The sequence below is a fragment of the Nycticebus coucang genome, chromosome 20 (genome assembly GCF_027406575.1).
Source record: "Nycticebus coucang isolate mNycCou1 chromosome 20, mNycCou1.pri, whole genome shotgun sequence".
Lineage (NCBI taxonomy): Eukaryota > Metazoa > Chordata > Mammalia > Primates > Lorisidae > Nycticebus > Nycticebus coucang.
The window spans coordinates 31,201,788-31,219,426 of NC_069799.1; positions in this window are offsets into that span (position 1 = coordinate 31,201,788).

Genomic DNA, 17,639 nt, shown 5'->3' on the forward strand with positions numbered 1-17,639 from the left:
CTCTTAGATTCTGGACTCTGGAAAAAAGAGAATCAGCTTTTGGGTGATTATCCAGGACAGACTAGGGCTTCTAAGGTGTTCCCTTGAAGGTGCTTACTCTCTCATTTTATCCACAAAATCTGATTTCACCTCAGATGGGTGAATTCCAGAAAAAAGAAAATAATTTCCATGGGCAGCTTCCAAGATAAAGCAGCAGGTAGAATTATTCTTCTCTGCCCCCTAAACAGACACAAAAAAAATAATAATAACTTTCAAAGGGCTTTGGCAGAAAGTGGGTTTCTCAGTGCTGAGAGGATTTTAGCATCCTGCGCTCAGAGAACATTGTGAGGGTGGGGGGATGATAGGCCTTGCAGTGAATGACCAGGTCAGGGAGGAGGAGGAGAGACACGTGAGATTCACCTGAAGGTGCATGAGAAGGTTCCAGTATAAGCAACTGAGCAACGTTGGAAATGGTTCTGGTGAGTCTCTCACTCACATGATTCCTGCACAGAGTAGTGTCTACAAGATGAGCACAGCTTGACTTTGAAAACAAACCAAAAGTCTCTGACATTGTACAGAGCAGTGACACTGACCATGTCTGTTCCCTGTGGTAGCAATGCACTAAGGGCCCACACTGGGCACAGCAAGTGGTCCAGATTGCAGTTCCCAAAAGATCACCTGCTGTGCTGTTTTAAAAGACCAGTGACCTCTGTCAATGCTGTGTCTGCGGACATTTATTAAGACATAGCCTGGGGGGGAGTCACAGCAGATACATTTTCTCCTAAACTGTTTTTTTGTTTGTTTGTTTGTTTTTGAGACAGAGTCTCACTGTGTAACTCTCAGTAGAGTGCCAATGCATAACCGCTCACAGCAACCTCAAACTCTTGGGTTAAGCAATCCTCTTCCCTCAGCCTCTTATGTAGCTGGGACTATAGCTGCCACCACAACACCTGGCTATTTTGTAGAGACAGGGTCTCCCTCTTGCTCAGGCCGGTCTCGAACACATGAGCTCAGGCAATCCACCCACCTCAGCCTCCCAGAGTGCTAGGATTACAGGCATGGAAAACCACAATAGGCCTTTCTTCTATCCTGGAAACAGCTTTCTGAGCTCACCTGGTGCAGGTGCCTGTGAACACAGCAGTGCAGACCTATGTCGTGGGCACCCATGTGGCCTTTGTCTTCTCTGATGAGGGCTGTTCTTCTACACTGCCTGATCCTAGGGACCCAGCCTGGGTGGAGAAACACACAGCTCCTCCAAGGAAGGACATATCCCATCCCTGGACAGGGGGTCACAGCCTGTCAGTGAATCAGATGCAACGAGCTGGGACCAGACCCTCTTCAGCAGAGCATGCAGCTCTGGGTAGAAGGACAAAGACCTGATAATTCTCAGATTATTTCAGATGACCAGTTTCACAATTTTGGACACATACTCAAAAAAAAAAATATTAGAGCACTAGTAAAGGTCATAGTAAAAGAATTTGAACAAAATTATCAGAAAGTTGAACAGAGTTCTCTTGAGGGCTAGGTTGAGTGACAAATTTTATATTGATGTAACACAGTTTGTGTCTTTTGGATGTTTTATGACAATCATGCCTTTGTTTATAATTAAAAATATATGAGGGCTTCATTATTCATTTCTTCTGTATATTACAAGCAGCAGCAAAGTGAATTCATGTTGTTATCCTCGTTCTCTTACTGAGAAAATGATGGAGATCTTCACTCTTCTCTGACTGCATGGAGGACAGTTATCCAATGACCTTTGACAACCTGTTCTTTCTTTCTTTCTTCCTTTTTTTTTTTTTGAGACAGAGTCTCAAGGTGCAGTTCTCCATAAAGTACTGTGGTGTCACAGCAATCTGAAACTCTTAGGCTTAAGTGATTCCCTTGCCTCAGCTTCCCAAATAGCTGGGACTACAGGTTCCTGCCACAAAGACTGGCTATTTTTGTTGTTGTTGCAGTTCTCATTGTTGTTTAGCTGGCCCAGGCCACGTTTCAACCTGCCAGCTACAGTGTATGTGGCTGGTGCATAACCACTGTGCTACAGGTGCTGAACCTTTGACAGCCCATTGTAAGGAGAAATGTTTTGATTTTTTCTGTCTGAAGAAGCCTCGGTTGGCTTGGCGCTTCGATTAAGGCACCACCCACATACACCTGTGCTGGTGGTTCAAATTCAGACTGGGCCAACCAAACAATGATGGCTGCAACCAAAACATAGCTGGGGGTGGCGCCTGTGAATCAGTGAGTGGGGCGCCTGCTCCATGTACCGAGGGTGGTGGATTAGGACTCGGTTTCGGCCAAACTGCGACCAAAAAATAGCCGGGTGTTGTGGCGGGCACCTGTCGTCCCAGCTGCTTCAGAGGCTGAGACAAAAAAATCGGATAAACCCAAAAGCTGGAGGTTGCTGTGAGTCCTGTGACGTCATGGCACTCTACCGAGGCTGGTAAAGTGAGACTGTCTCTACAAAAACAAACAAACAAACAAACAAAAAAAGGAGCCGGGCACTGTGACAGGCACCTGTAGTCCCAGCTACTTGGGCAGCCAGGGCAAGAGATTTGCTTGAGCCCAGGAGTTGGAGGTTGCTGTAAGCTGTGATGACATAGTACTCTACTCAGGGTGACAGCTTGAGGCTCTGTCTCCAATAAAAAAAGAAAAAAGAAAAAGAAACTTTGGTGAAATCATGTTTGTATTGTCATCTACTTTACAATTTCATTTTCTTTTTTTTGTTTGTTTTTTGAGACAGAGTCTCACTTTGTCGCGATCAGTAGAGTGAGATGGCGTCACAGCTCACAGCAACCTCCAGCTCTTGGGCTTAGGCAATTCTCTTGCCTCAGTCTCCCAAGTAGCTGGGATTACAGGCGCCTGCCACAATGCCCCTCTATTTTGTTGTTGTTGTTGTTGTTGTTGCAGTTTGGCCTGGGCCGGGATCAAACCTGTCACCCTCAGTATATGGGACCAGTATATACTTTATAATTTCTTTATATAAAATCTCAGACAAGGTATATTAAATGCTTATTGACAATATGTATTTCCTGTCTCTCTCTCTATATATATTTTTAATAGAGAAAGAGTCTCACTGTACCGCCCTCGGGTAGAGTGCTGTGGCGTCACACGGCTCACAGCAACCTCTAACTCTTGGACTTACGCGATTCTCTTGCCTCAGCCTCCCAAGCAGCTGGGACTACAGGAGCCTGCCACACGCCCGGCTATTTTTTTGTTGCAGTGTGGCCTGGGCTGGGTTTGAACCCGCCACCCCCGGCATATGGGGCCGGCGCCCTACTGAGTCACAGGTGCCGCCCGTCCTCTATATTTTTAATATTGGTCACTAACAAAAAGAAAAACAATATTCTCTAAATGGTTAATATTATTTGTCTAATTTTAAGCTTTCTTACATTTATTTTGATTTCATGTTATTGTAGGATATTAAATCTAATACAGGTATTGCCATTTGTGTAACATGTGTTGTATATACTTTTGTGATGGTGCCACTCTGGCTAAAGTGCCATGGCATCATCATACCTCACAGCAACCTCAAATAGTTGAGCTAAAACAATACTCTTTCCTCACCCTCTTGAGTATCTGAGACTACCGGGGTGTACTACCAGCCTTGAGTGGTTTTTCTATTTTTCATATTTTTGTTCCTCTGGCAGGTCTGAAACTCCTGAGCTCAAGCAATTCTCCTGCCTTCCCCTCTCAGAGTGCTAGAATTACAAGTCAGAGACTCTGTGCCTGACTACATTTGTGGTATATTTTTATTGGCATTTTGCCTGGGGGTCATGCAATATTTATAAGTGTACTTCAAGCGTTGTGACTGGTGTCTGTTGTCCCAGCTACTCAAGAGGCTGAGGCAAGAGAATTGATTGAACCCAAGAATTTGAGGTTGCTGTGATCTAAGATGCCATGACACTCTACCAAGGGTGACCAACTGGGAGTCTGTCTCAAAAAAAAAGTGTATTTCATTTTTATGTAGGAAAAATAGTAGTACTTGTGTTGGGATAAAAAAGAAGCAAGCCTAACTCCATTTTAATATAATTCCTTTTCCAGAGAATCAGTGGGAAGGCAAAGAGGGCTGTTTTGCTACATTTTATTGCTTTAGAAAAAACTGGTTCCACCCGCCGCCCCACCATTGCATTGTATTTTAAGTATATTTAGTTAGAACTGTTAAATTATTAATATTGTATGGAAAGTCACTAATTACTTTTATGACAATCCTCTTCTCACTGAGGGCTTGCAGGTGTAACTCCTAAAGAAAAACCAGTGAGAATATGTAAGGTGGTCTTCATGCTACTTTTATATTATATGAAAATGTTAAAAGAGCAAGTTGGACTCCATTTTACTGTTTACTCCCTTTCGGTCACATTTCATCACTTCTAAAAACTGGTTCCTCTTATTTTCCCTCCCAGTATAACCGTAAATGCCTGTAGGTAAAATTGTTAGTAATGTAAGTTACTGACCACGTAGCCCTTATGATTATAGCTTTTTATGATCATGTTGTTTATTACCCTCACCTGGGAGTCCTCCTCCCTATCTGACTGTACCTGCTTTGCAATTAGTAATTTTCCATTGCTCTCATGATTTCCCCTCACTGCTGTTTTTCACTTCTATGACTATGTTTATCTGACCTCTGGAAATATTTTGTCTTTAAAAGTCAGAGCCTTAGATAATTCGGGGTTGCACCCAGAAATCCCATGGTGGGACACTGGGGCAGTTGACAGCCAGCTCTTCAATAAAAGGACTCCTCTTTTAAAAAAGAAAAAAAAAAAAGGACTTCCCTTTAATTCGACAAGTCTGGTGGAGTTGTCTTTGGGGGGGACTCCTGGGTGTAACACTTGGCTTTCTTTTCCACTTCATCAAACAATTTACATATTACAGAGCATGAGATATACATTAATCATTTTCAGTATTTTACATTGTAGGTAATTACGCATTTAATCCAATAAAATCCGTTGCAAATCCATGTGTGGATTACAGGTGACTACTGGCAGGAGAATTTTCCAGTACTTCATATTGTTACCATTTTTCTCTGGTGTGATTTTTCTTATGTTTACTGAGGGCTGAAGACTAGTTAAAACCTTTACCACATTATTCACATTTGTAAGATTTCTCTCCAATATGGATATTCTTTTTTTTTTTTTTTTTTTTGGCCGGGGCTGGGTTTGAACCCACAACCTCCAGCATATGGGACCGACGCCCTACTCCTTGAGCCACAGGCGCCGCCCTCCAATATGGATATTCTAATGTATGGTAAGGTTAGAGCTCTGGTTAAAGGCATTCCTGCACTGCACACATTTGTAGGATTTCTCACCACAGTGAATTCTTTTATGCTTAGCAAGTTATGAACACCAGGTACTCTGGTGGCACTACTGCCACATTCTCCATATTTGGAGTGTTTCTGTCCAGTATGAATTAATTTATGTACAGTGAGGTTTGAATATGTTAAAGGGTTTGTCACACTGTTTGTATTGATAAGTTTCTTTCCAGAATGAATTCTTTTATATCTAGAAATGTTCCTATGCTCATTAAAGGCTTTGCTACATTCTTCACATGACTAGTGTAGGATATTTAGAAATAAACATATCCTATATCAAGCATAGAAAGAGAATTCAGTGTGAGTTTAAAATGACTTGCTTTTCTTCCAGAGGCTTAAGGGACCTGGACTCCCCTGGGACACACACAGAGTTGTTGGCTTGCCCGGAATGAAAAATTCCACAGGCCCATTCTTTGAAGCTGTGCACCCCATGAAGCCTGAGACCAAAGGGCATGCCGCCCTTCCTCAGAGATACGGGCCGAGAGTTGATGTATGTTAATAACATATTATCCTAGGTTCTTAGGTACTCTGCTCTGAGGGAAAGACACAGTCATTACTCAGTCATACTGAGTAAACTGAGTGAATGCTTGAAGATATTCTTCCATTAACTCTGTTCCCCTGTGGCTACTTTCTTCTTTATGATCTTTATTTAGATAACTGCTCAGAAATTAGTCAGTGTTTAGAAGAAGAAGTTGACAACAAAAGTGATTGTATTGATATGATAACAAAGTATTTCCTTTCAAGTTAATTTCAGATAGGTAAAATAATGATGAAACTCACAGATGATATATTAAGTGTATACATGACTAGAAAAGTATAAAATCAAAACCCTGAATAAAGATTTTCACTACATGCCATCCCATCTTATGTAGCCGTTTCTTGACTTAATGATTACAGGAGTGAGTTTATACCCACAGCAAAGCTGCTGTTCCTTCACATTTCTGGTCATGCAACAACTAGAATTTTTATTCATAAGAAATTCTTTTATGTCTAGAAAGGTGTGAATACCAGTTATACGCTTTGCCACATTCTTAACATTTGTAGGGTTTCTCTCCAGAATGAATACTTTGATGTGCAGAAACATTTGACGACTCATTAAAGGCTTTGCCACTTGGTTGACATTTGTAGCATTTCTCAGCGTTTCTCTCCAGAATGAATTCTTTGATGTCTAGTAGTTATGGGTACTAGTTAAAGGCTTTGCCATATTATTAATATTTGTAGGATTTCTCTCAAGAATGAATTTTTTGGGGGGGTGAGACAGAGTCTCAAGCCTTGGTTAGAGTGCCATGGCATTGTAGCTCACAGTAACCTCCACCTCTTGGCCTCAAGCAATCCTCTTGCCTCTGTTTTTCTATTTTTAGTGGAGACAGTGTCTCACTTTTTCTCAGGCTGTTCTTGAAATCGTGAGCTCAAGCAATCCACTAGCCTCAGCCTCCCAGAGTGCTAGGATTACAGGCATGAGCCACCTCCCCTGGCCCGAAATGAATTCTTTGATGTACAGAAAGGCTTGAGTACTGGTTAAAAACTTTTTGACATTGGGCAGTGCCCCTGGCATAGTGAGTAGGGTTCTGGCCCCATATAACGAGGGTGGCGGGCTCAAACCCAGCTCCTGCCAAATTGTAACAAAAAATAACCAGGTGTTGTGGCGGGTGCCTGTAGTCTCAGCTACTTGAGAGGCTGAGTGCCATAGCACTCTAACCAAGAGAAAAAAATAATAAATTAAATTAAACAAAAATAAAGAATTTTTCACATTGTTGACATTTGTAGGATTTCTCTTGAGAATGAATACTGTGATATACAGAAAGGTGTGAGTACTAGTTAAAGTCTTTTCCACATTCTTGACATTTGTAGGGTTTCCCTCCATTATAAATTCTCATATAGTTAGAGTATTTTGAGCTCTGGGTAAGACACTTGCCATAATTTTTACATTGGTAGAGTTATCCAGTATGAACGCCCCTTGTGATTAGACAGTCTTCAGCAAGATTTAAAGATTTCCCAACACTCTTTACATTTGTACTCCTTGTCCATAAAATAAATTATCTCATGTTTTCCAATGTGAGAGCATAGGTTTAAGGCCTTCCCATATTTTCTACACACAAAAGTTTTATCTATGGTATATATCATCTTATGTCTATTTAAATTTGATAATTTTCTGATCACATTCATATATTTACTGTATTGGGACATTTTGTCATGGGTAGATGTTAAACATTGAAGGAGCTAAGAAAATTTCATGGCAAAATATGATTCCTTGATCTGAAAATTATTTTGAATTAAAGGCAATTTGTTATCAGGGAACTTTAAAGGAAGACTTTTCTCTATCTTCAAAGGCTGCTACACTCCTTCTCACATGCTAATAGACCTGTGATAAGGTTATTTGAAGCACAATACCTGTCTCTCTCTTTTTCCCCTCCATCTATCTATCCCCCCTAGCACCACTAGCTACACCAATACTTTCCAGTTTCTCTCCACCCCCTTCCTTCTAAAAGACATCTTTAAAAGCCACTGACAGGCGGTGCCTGTGGCTCAATGGGTAGGGTGCTGGACCCATATACCAAGGGTGGTAGGTTAAAACCTGGCCCCAGCCAAACTGCAGCAAAAAATTAGACAGGCATTGTGGTGGATGCCTGTAGTCCCAGCTACTTGGGAGGCTGAGGCAAGAGAATCACCTAAGCCCAGGAGTTGGAGAGACTTTGGGAAATCATTCTTTTGGTTCACTCCATGCACATGGTATTTGGAAATAAATCTTTCTCTTATTAATCTACCATAAATATGAGTTGATCTTTTCAGTGAACCAACCTAGAAGGAAAGGGCAAGTTTCTCTGAGACCCCCAACACATTCATCAAGTCCACTAAATCATATTTTCTGCTGCTTATGTTGCAGGAAGATGAGGCCCAATGGAGAGAAAGAGCACCCAAGCACCATGTTTGTAGTACCCAGCAAAAAGACCCTAAAGGCCCTGTCTCCACCTGAGCCCCGCACATCTCAACCCACCCCCATGTGGGTTAATTCTGAGAATAGGTTTTAGGACAAGGAAGTTCCCTGAGTTCCCCAAAACTCCTAGCAACAGGTAAAACCATGGTAGAACTTGCCCCAAACCCCTAGCAAAGGCTAAACAATGGTGCAAAGCTTACTCAAGCAAAATTTCCCAAGCCAAGTTTGTCCCCATGTCAGCTGCCATAATGTAACCTCTTGAGCCATCCAGGCCCCCTCACTGTAACTTTGCCCTGAGCTACCCCCTCAACTAACCAATGGCCACGTTCTGTATCTGTTTTTGCTTGGCTTGCCACATAGCACACAAAAAGAGTATAAAAATCACCCTGCTCCTTTCTTCAGGGCCATATGCCCTTCGGGGTGGCAGCCCATCTGCACAGGTGTAATAAATCACCATCTGATTTATACCTGAAGTGGGGTTCTAGTTTTTCTTCCAGGTGGCAAATGAGTTACGACATTTCTGGAGGCCCCAGCGAGATTGAAGTGGGGTCGGAGTTTTTCTTCCAGGTGGCAAATGAGTACAACATTTCTGGAGGACCCAGTGAGATTGCCACCCCCAGATGCCCACCTAGGCCTGCTGCCACCGGACAGTTCCAGGAGAAGCCCTCAGAGAGATGTTCCTCAGCCCCTGGAGTCCTCAGAGGTGTGGAGTCAGAGCATAGGTTTCCAAAACTTTTGAAATTGGTGATAAAGCAACAGCACCTGGGTGAGTTTTCTTTGATCTCTAGAGAATTTGGGGGGGGAGTAATCAGACCATTTGGATGCAACTACACAGTCAGTTCCCCAGGCAGGGGGAGATGTCTCACCACACCAGGTCAGGTCTCATACAGGGCTCATGGCAGTGACTCCAGGTCTCACGCAAGGCTCACCAGGGTCACAGGGTTGAGTCCGGTATGTCTCAAGTCTTTTCCATATCAGTAGGATTGTGTAAAACTTGTCAGTCTTTTTCGTGCCAAGTCTGTTAGTTTCTCTTCTCTGGACTCTCAGAGTATGGGTCTGTTGGTCTCTTCTCTTCTTAGGATTCAAAGAGGGTGGGTCTTCAGTTTTTTTAGATGGTGTGTGTGAGTAGTTCGTCAAATTTGTGTCAGCGCTGGTGTGTGTGAGTTGTTTGTCAAATTTGTGTTTGCTGTTTCCAATGGTTTGTCAGAATTCCTTTCGAAAAATTGATCAATTCCAAGTTTGGGTGTCAATATCTGTGTTTTCTTGTTGTCTGTCAACGTGTCAACATACAATTTGTTTTATCCCCTATGTCTCCCACTGCCCTATAACCCACTTGTGATTGGGACGCTCTCTTTCTGGCAATTAAAGAGTTAGTACAAGGTTTTATAAAATTGCCCCTCCCTTTGACTGCTAAAAGCTGTGGTTGCTATGTTACAAATAGTGTTGAGATAAGGTGCTGGCATTCGGCAGAAAACCCAAGGTTAATTACTCATTGGAACTAAGGGGAAAAAAAAAGTCCTCTTTACCTTTTACAACTGCAGCCACTTGGCATTACTCTGTTTGTTTCTTATTCTGCTGAATAAGAAGGCTACCCCCAACCAGGAGACTGGCTGACGATTACTCCTAAATTTATTTGTAAGTCCACCTCCAGAGGTAAGCCATTTTAACATGTAATTTTAACTAGTGTGTGCAAACATTAATATAATTGTTCATGGTATTTTATTGTGCTTATTTGTTGTGAATTGTTAGAAAAATATGCAACTGTTTGTGAAATTCAATTGTTGTAATTTGTATAGAGCCTCTGAGGGAAGGCCAAAGAGATAGGGACCTCAGGTTGCCAGGCTATTGACCTGTCAGAAGCTTTTGGAAGCATGAGAAGCCTCAGCCCAGTAGCCAGTTGAGGGCTCCCAGAAAGCAGACATCCAATCAACCCCTGGAGTGTTAGATCACACAAAGGCCTGTTAAAAATATGAGAAGGTGTTCTGTTTCTGGTTTTGAGAATATGAGAGTGTGAGAGTAAATGTAAACTAAAGAGAAGAAGAAAACATGTATAAAAGAGTTTTTAAAAGATTCCCTAGAACTCAGCATTCTATGCTTTGAGACACCAGAGTTCTAGTTCTTGTCAGCAATTAGAGGTTTCTTCCTCTATATTGTTAGTATAAATATCTGTCTGTTTTAATCCACTGTTTTCCTGCAACATTATGGTTCCCTGATGAGTGTTCCCCAGCACCCTGACTGACGCCATTCCCTAAGAGCCCTCCTGTACTAATTACACAGAGAGGAGGAACCCAGCAGGGTGACAGCAAGGTCCCACAGTGGTACTCTGTGACAGCGGCCCACCAAAAGAGGAATGAACATACAGGGGAAGAGCAGGCACTGACAATGAACCTACTTTTGTCACCTCCATTTCTAAAGTAAAAGGTAAAATAAAACCCCCTGTGTAGTCCTCAACTTCATCGCCTCTAGAAAAATGAAATTTAACTGCCCTTCCCCACAGTTCACATAGAATCTTAAGATTAAGTTAAACACCTAACTCCTCTAACATCACAGACTTTTAGAGAAACTTTGTATCTTATGTCATAAATTTGTCCTGAAACAAAATAGTTGTATAGAAAAGTGAAAGGCAAGACAAAGGTTAAAAAAGTCTAAAATATGTGTGAACTGTCTGTGCAGGTTAAATAAAACTTATAAAGACATTTACATGTAATCCAGTGCAGTTGTAATCTTGTTGAACAAATGTTTTAAACCTCTGATATTTGACAAAACTTCCAAAATTTAGAACTCGGCACCTGTGGCACTGTGGTTGTAGCACTGGCTACATTCACCAAGGCTGGCAAATTCAAACTCGGTCCGGGCCAACTAAACAACAAAAAACACAACAATAAATTTGGTCTTCTTAGAAAAATATATAAGAAACATTGTCAAATATGAAATGGTGATTAATTATGTATGGATTACAGTTGTACATATATGTTCCAATATTGTAAAGCATTGGTCTCTCCTAACTATAAGACATTGGTTTGTCCTAACACATATTACCAGTAATAATTTGAATTCATCTAAAAAAGACTGAGTCCCAAGTTTATCCCTAAAAGGAAAAAGAAATATTTTTCCTACTGTCTTTAGAATTTTTGTTTGAAAGTTAGGGCGCTGCCTGTGGTTCAAAGGGGTAGGGTGCTGGCCCCATATGCTGGAGGTGGCGGGTTCAAGCCCAGCCCTGGACAAAAAAAAAAAAAAACTGCAAAAAAATAAAAAGGAAAGTTAACATATCTATGAGTATTGCTGAGCTAACTTCAAACAGAATAGAAATCAGTTATGTGGAAATGGGCTGGTTTGTTATGGCTTTTTGTTTGAAATATTATTGATTCTTTCTATGCTTTGTTTTCCAGAAGTCAAGAAAATAATTTTCTGTCTTTTGAGCTATTTACAACTTTTCAAGTATATACTTATGAGCAGAGTTTAAAACATGTACTTTTTTCTCTCTCCTTGATTTCTCCAAAATTTAAAAGCCTTTTGTCAGTATTCTTGATTCCTGACAATACAGTTATTTGCATAAGTTCAATAAGAATCTGTTTTGTTCTATAGCACAATGAAGGCACTGGTTAACTTACCAAGGCTTTGGCTGCAATAGCATTTCCAGAGGTATCCAGCCTGCATTAAGGAATTAAGGTTGACTTTAAAAAGCCAAAAAAATAAAAAAGCCCTTTGGAAAACTAACCACATACCCGGCAGTAACATTTCCCGATCTGTGATAAGTAACGAAGGTCACTTGCTGACGGATCTTCTGGGAATCGAAATGTGCTTGGGGACCTCAAGAGAAGAGGAATTTACCCAATGCATACCGGTATCTAATGGCACAGAGGAAACCTGGGCTCGTAAAAGGCTTTCTAGAAAGTCCAGTCTGAGATTCCTTATAAAAGGTTTCAAGAAAAGCCTTTTTTAAATTTTTTTTATGTATTTATTTTTTTTGTAGTATTTGGCCAGGGCTGGGTTTGAACCCACCACCTCCAGCATATGGGGCCGGGGCTCAACTCCTTTCAGCCACAGGCGCCACCCAAAAAAAGCCAATTTTAAAGGAAAGAAGAGCCTAGATAGCTAATAATTATTCTTACTGCAATCTATGCAAATAATCAGACCCAGTATACTGAAGGTACTGTTCATTTTGGCAACTAAGTTAGCTTTGCTATATTTTGTTGTCAGTAAAGAGAAAATTAGAGAGAGAGAAATAGTTCAAAAAGAAAAAGCTGTAACCCACCTGTATTAAATCCCAGCCTTGTCTGTACTGTCAACTCATAAAATGAGACATAACTGTTTTACTAAACTAATCTGTTAAACAGAGCTAAAAGACTGGTCAAAAAGTATACAATTATATACAGCAATTATTGTGCCTAATTTGCATACTCTGCTGAGTTTGCTGTCAGCAGAAGCCAAGCGACCCACTTGCCCAGACTTAAAAGATGATATGTAGAGATATCACGTCCACATGCCCTGCTCTAGCCACATATTGAGAGCTGGCTGGTCAACACATGCCTGAAACCGAAGGAAACTCATGGAGGGACTTGTCTTAATTGAACTTTTGGACTTTAGCAAAAAGGAGGAAGATGTCACAGGGGAATGTAAAAACTCATATGTATATTAGCTCATCACCATGGTACTATTAAGGCCTGAGTAGAGAACCCAAGAAAAGTCACAGTCCCTAAGACCTAAGTGCTAAAATATCAGCACCTCTCTCACTTAAACTAATACACTCTTTCCCAGTCTTTTCTTAAGTTTAAATTCTCAGGGCCATGGTTTTAATATATTATAAGGTTTATCTCTGGGAATAAAATATTTATGCCCAGTTCTTATGAAGGGTCTTGGAAAGAATTGAGAGAGGATACCTGAGAAGGTTGAGTCTAGGAGAACAGGTCTTCTCAAGGAGACTACAAATGTACACCTGCAGGGTCCTCTCCATTGTAACTCGGCTCTTGGGAATTTGTGGACTTAACTTCCTGGAACTTGAAAATTTGCATTTCTTTGAAATCCTGCAGTTCTGTGGGGGGTGGAAATAGCATCTCCTGCTTGATTCAAACTGGCCAATGAGAAGGTTATGTGTGGGGTAGAACTTTATGATTGTCAATAAAAAGGGAAAGACCAGGCCAGTTGGGAGCATGGCCATTTAGAATTCTTCTATGCCGTAAGCTCCTGGCCGGTGAATAAAGCCTTTCCTCTTATAACTGTGGTGTTTGGGTGATTTTTCTCTCCACTGGGTTGGGCCTCGTCTTCCTGCAACAGAATGATTAGATATGGCTGAAAGAAATTTATAAAATACAAAATTATGCCACTGACTTTTTATCAGGAAAAAATACAAAATTTTCCTGTAAAATTGCAAAGGACATATAGTAGAGGGCATAATACAGTACATGAGCCCTAATAATTTTTAAGATACATAAATGTAACAAATATATACTGCATATTGAGGAATTACAAGAAGCAAATAAAGAGGCTGGAAGCAGTGGTTCATGCCAGTATGTATTCTCAGCACTCTGAAAGGCTGAGGTGGCTGGATCGCTTGCATTCGCATGTTTGAGACCAGCCTGAGAGAGAGTGAGACCTCATCTCTAACAATAGCCAAGCACAATGTTAAGGGGCATTTCAGGCCAGCACAGTGCCTCACGTTTGTACTCCTAACACTCTGGGAGACTGACATGGGTTGAACATTTGAAAACAGACCTTTGTGGCCAGCCTTGTCACAAACCAACACAGCAAAGAGGAGACAACCAGAGTCGAATTCATGGGGAATAAGGAAAATACAGGACAAGAGAAGACACAGAGAAAAAATATGGGTTTGGGAGGTCTGACTAAGCTGATGGCTTCAGCCAGCACCAAAGCACAAAATCAGCTTTATTTTACAGTATCTGTACAGAGTTCTCTACAGGGAAGTAGCATAAACAAAACACATATGTTTGTTCTTACAATATGATTGGAAACTGTAATTTACTTGAATAAGGACAAATCATCTTGTTAATGGTTTCTACTCAACTTCTTTGACATATGACAAGAAGTAAGGAGGGAGAGGTCACGAGGAGCTCTGCACAGTTAACAAAACAAAGGAAGAACTATGTGACTTAGTGATTTCTACTCAACTTCATTAAAATATGACAAAATATAACATTGAAAGATCACAATGATCTGTATACAGTTCTTGAAAATTAACTAGACAAAGAAAGAGCTATGTGACTTGGCAGAGGGAGCATGTAGAAAGGAATATGGTTATTTCAGGAATGGAGGAGAAGTAGTTGGGGGTTCATTCCCTAAATGTTCCCCAAGCTGTGGGGGCCCTGATGCCTTACAGCCCACTCTCCACACAGCTTGAGACAGAGACCTCATCTATACCAAAGATTGAAAAATTAGTAGGGCATGTAGCAGACTCCTGTAGTTCCAGCAACTTGGGATTCTGAGGCAAAAGTTTTGCTTAAGCCAAGGAGATTGATGTTGTTGTGAGCTGTGAATGCTACAGCACTCTGCCCAGGGTGACAGTAAGACTCTGTCTCAAAAGAAAAAAAAAAAAGAACTAAACACAATTCCAAAACAAAATTGAAAGAAAACTTAACCCATTAAATTGTGAAGAAGGCTCAGCACCTGTACCTCAAGCCGCTAAGGTGCCACCCACATACACCAGAACTTGCTTGTTGGATTCCTGCCCAGGCCTGCCAAACAACAATGACAACTACAGACAAAAAAAATATCCAGGCATTGTGGCAGGTTCCTGTACTCCCAGCTACTTTAGGGGCAGAGGCAGGAGAATCACTTGAGCCTAGGAGTTGGAGGTTACTGTGAGCTGTGATGCCATGGCAGTCTACTCAGGGTGACAGTTTAAGGCTCTGTCTCCAAAAAAAAGAAAATTGTGAAAAAAAAATACTAAATGACTTAAGAACGACAGTCTTTTAGTTTTTGAGACTGAGAGTCTCATTCAGTTGCCCCAGGCTAGAGCACTGTAGCGTCAGAGCTCACAGCAACCTCAAATTCCTGACCTCAGGAGATCCTTTTGCCCCAGAATCCCATGCAGCTCTGATTATAGGTGTGCGCAATAACACCTGGCTAATTATTCTATTTTGTTAGCAGAGACAAGTTCTCACTCTTACTTAGGCTAGTCTGGAATGGCTGAGGTCATGCAATGCACACACCTCCACTTCAAGAGTGCTAGGATTACAGTCATGAGCCACCATGCCCGGCCCATAACTGTCATCTTTAAGGATAAGTAGACATCCATGAGCAGCACAAATTTTGAATCTTTAGCATACACTTAGGGCAACAACATTTTATAAAAACACATGAAAACTATTGATAAAAACTCTGATAACAAAATATTGTCTTGGCGCCTGTGGCTCAAGCAGCCAAGGTGCCAGCCACATATACCTGAGCTGGAGGGCTTGAATCCAGCCTGGGCCTGCCAAAAAACAATGATGGCTACAAATAAAAACAGAGCCGGGCATTATGCCAGGTGCCTGTAATCCCAGCTACTTGGGAGGCGGAGGCAGGAGAATCACTTGAACCCAGGAGTTGGAGGTTGCTGTGAGCTGTGATGCCACGGCACTGTACTCAGGGTGACAACTTGAGGCTCTGTCTCAAAAAAAAGAAAAAGAGAAAGAAAGAAAGAAATCAATATTGTCCATTAATGTGAATGGCTTAAACTGTCCTCTAAAGAGACACAGGTTGGCTGACTGGATACAAAAACTCAGGTAAGATATTTGCTGCATACAAGAATCACATCTTACCTTAAAGGATAAATATAGACTCAGGGTGAAAGGATGGTCGTCCATATTTCAGGCAAGTGGTAATCAGAAAAAAGCAGGTGTTGCAATTCTATTTGCAGATATGATAGGCTTCAAACCAACAAAAGGAATGATAAGAATGGCCACTTCATATTTGTTAAGGGTAATACTCAATATGATGAGATTTCAATTATTAATATTTATGTACCCAACCAGAATGCACCTCAATTTATAAGAGAAACTCTAAAAGCTATGAGCAATTTGATTTCCTCCAGCTCCATAATAGTCAGAGATTTTAACACTCCTTTGATAGTTTTAGATAGATCCTCCAATAAGAAGCTGAGCAAAGAAATTTTAGATTTAAACCTAACCATCCAACATTTGGAGTTAGCAGACATCTATAAAACATTTCATCCCAAAACTGAATACACATATTTCTCAACAGTCTATGGAACATACTCCAAAATCAATCACATCTTAGGTCACAAGTCTAACCTTTTAAGTAAATTTAAAGGAATAGAAATTATTCCTTGCATCTTCTCGGACCATAATGGAATAAAAGTTGAACTCAGTGACAACGGGAATCTGCATACTCATACAAAAACATGGAAGTTAAGTAACCTTATGCTGAATGATAGCCTGGTCATAGATGAGATTAAGAAGGAAATTGACAAATTTTTGGAACAAAATGACAATAAAGACATGAATTACCAGAACCTCTGGGATACCACAAAGGCAGCCCTAAGAGGGAAATTTATAGCACTGCAAGCCTTCCTCAAAAGAATGGAAAGAGAGGCAGTTAACAACATAATGGGACATCTAAAGCAACTGGAAAAGGAAGAACATTCCAACCTCAAACGCAGTAGAAGAAAAGAAATAACCAAAATTAGAGCAGAATTAAATGAAATTGAAAACAAAAGAATTACACAAAAGATCTATCAATCAAAAAGTTGGTTTTTGAAAAAGGTCAATAAAATAGATAAAACTTTGGCTAAACTAACAAGGAAAAAAAAGGAAAATATCTAATTTCATCATCAGAAATGACAAAGGCCTAATAACAACAGATTCCTCAGAAATTCAAAAAATCTGACTCAGCACCTGCAGCTCAAGCGGCTATGGCAGCAGGCACATACACTCGAGCTGGCAGGTTTGAATCCAGCCCGGGCCCACCAAACAATAACGGCTGCAACCAAAAAATAGCCGGGTGTTGTGGTGGACACCTGTAGTTCCAGCTACTTGGCAGGAGAAGGCAGGAGAATCGCTTGAGCCCAGGATTTGGATGTTGCTGTTAGCTGTGATGTCACAGCACTCTACCCAGGGTGACAGCTTGAGGCTCTGTCTCAAAAAAATCCCAATAAAGAAAAAAAAACAAGAAATTCAAAAAATCCTTAATAAATATTAGAAGAAACTTTATTTTCACAAGTATGAAAATCTGAAGCATAGTGACTAATACTTGGAAGCACGTCAACTTCCAAGACTTAGCAAGAATCAAGTGAAAATGTTGAGCAGGCCTATATCAAGTTCTGAAATAGCATCAACCATACAAAATCTCCCTAAAAACAAAAGCCCAGGACCAGATGGCTTCATGTCAGAATTCTACCAAACCTTTAAAGAGAAACTAGTACCTCTTTTACTCAACCTGTTATAAAATATAGAAAAAGAAGGA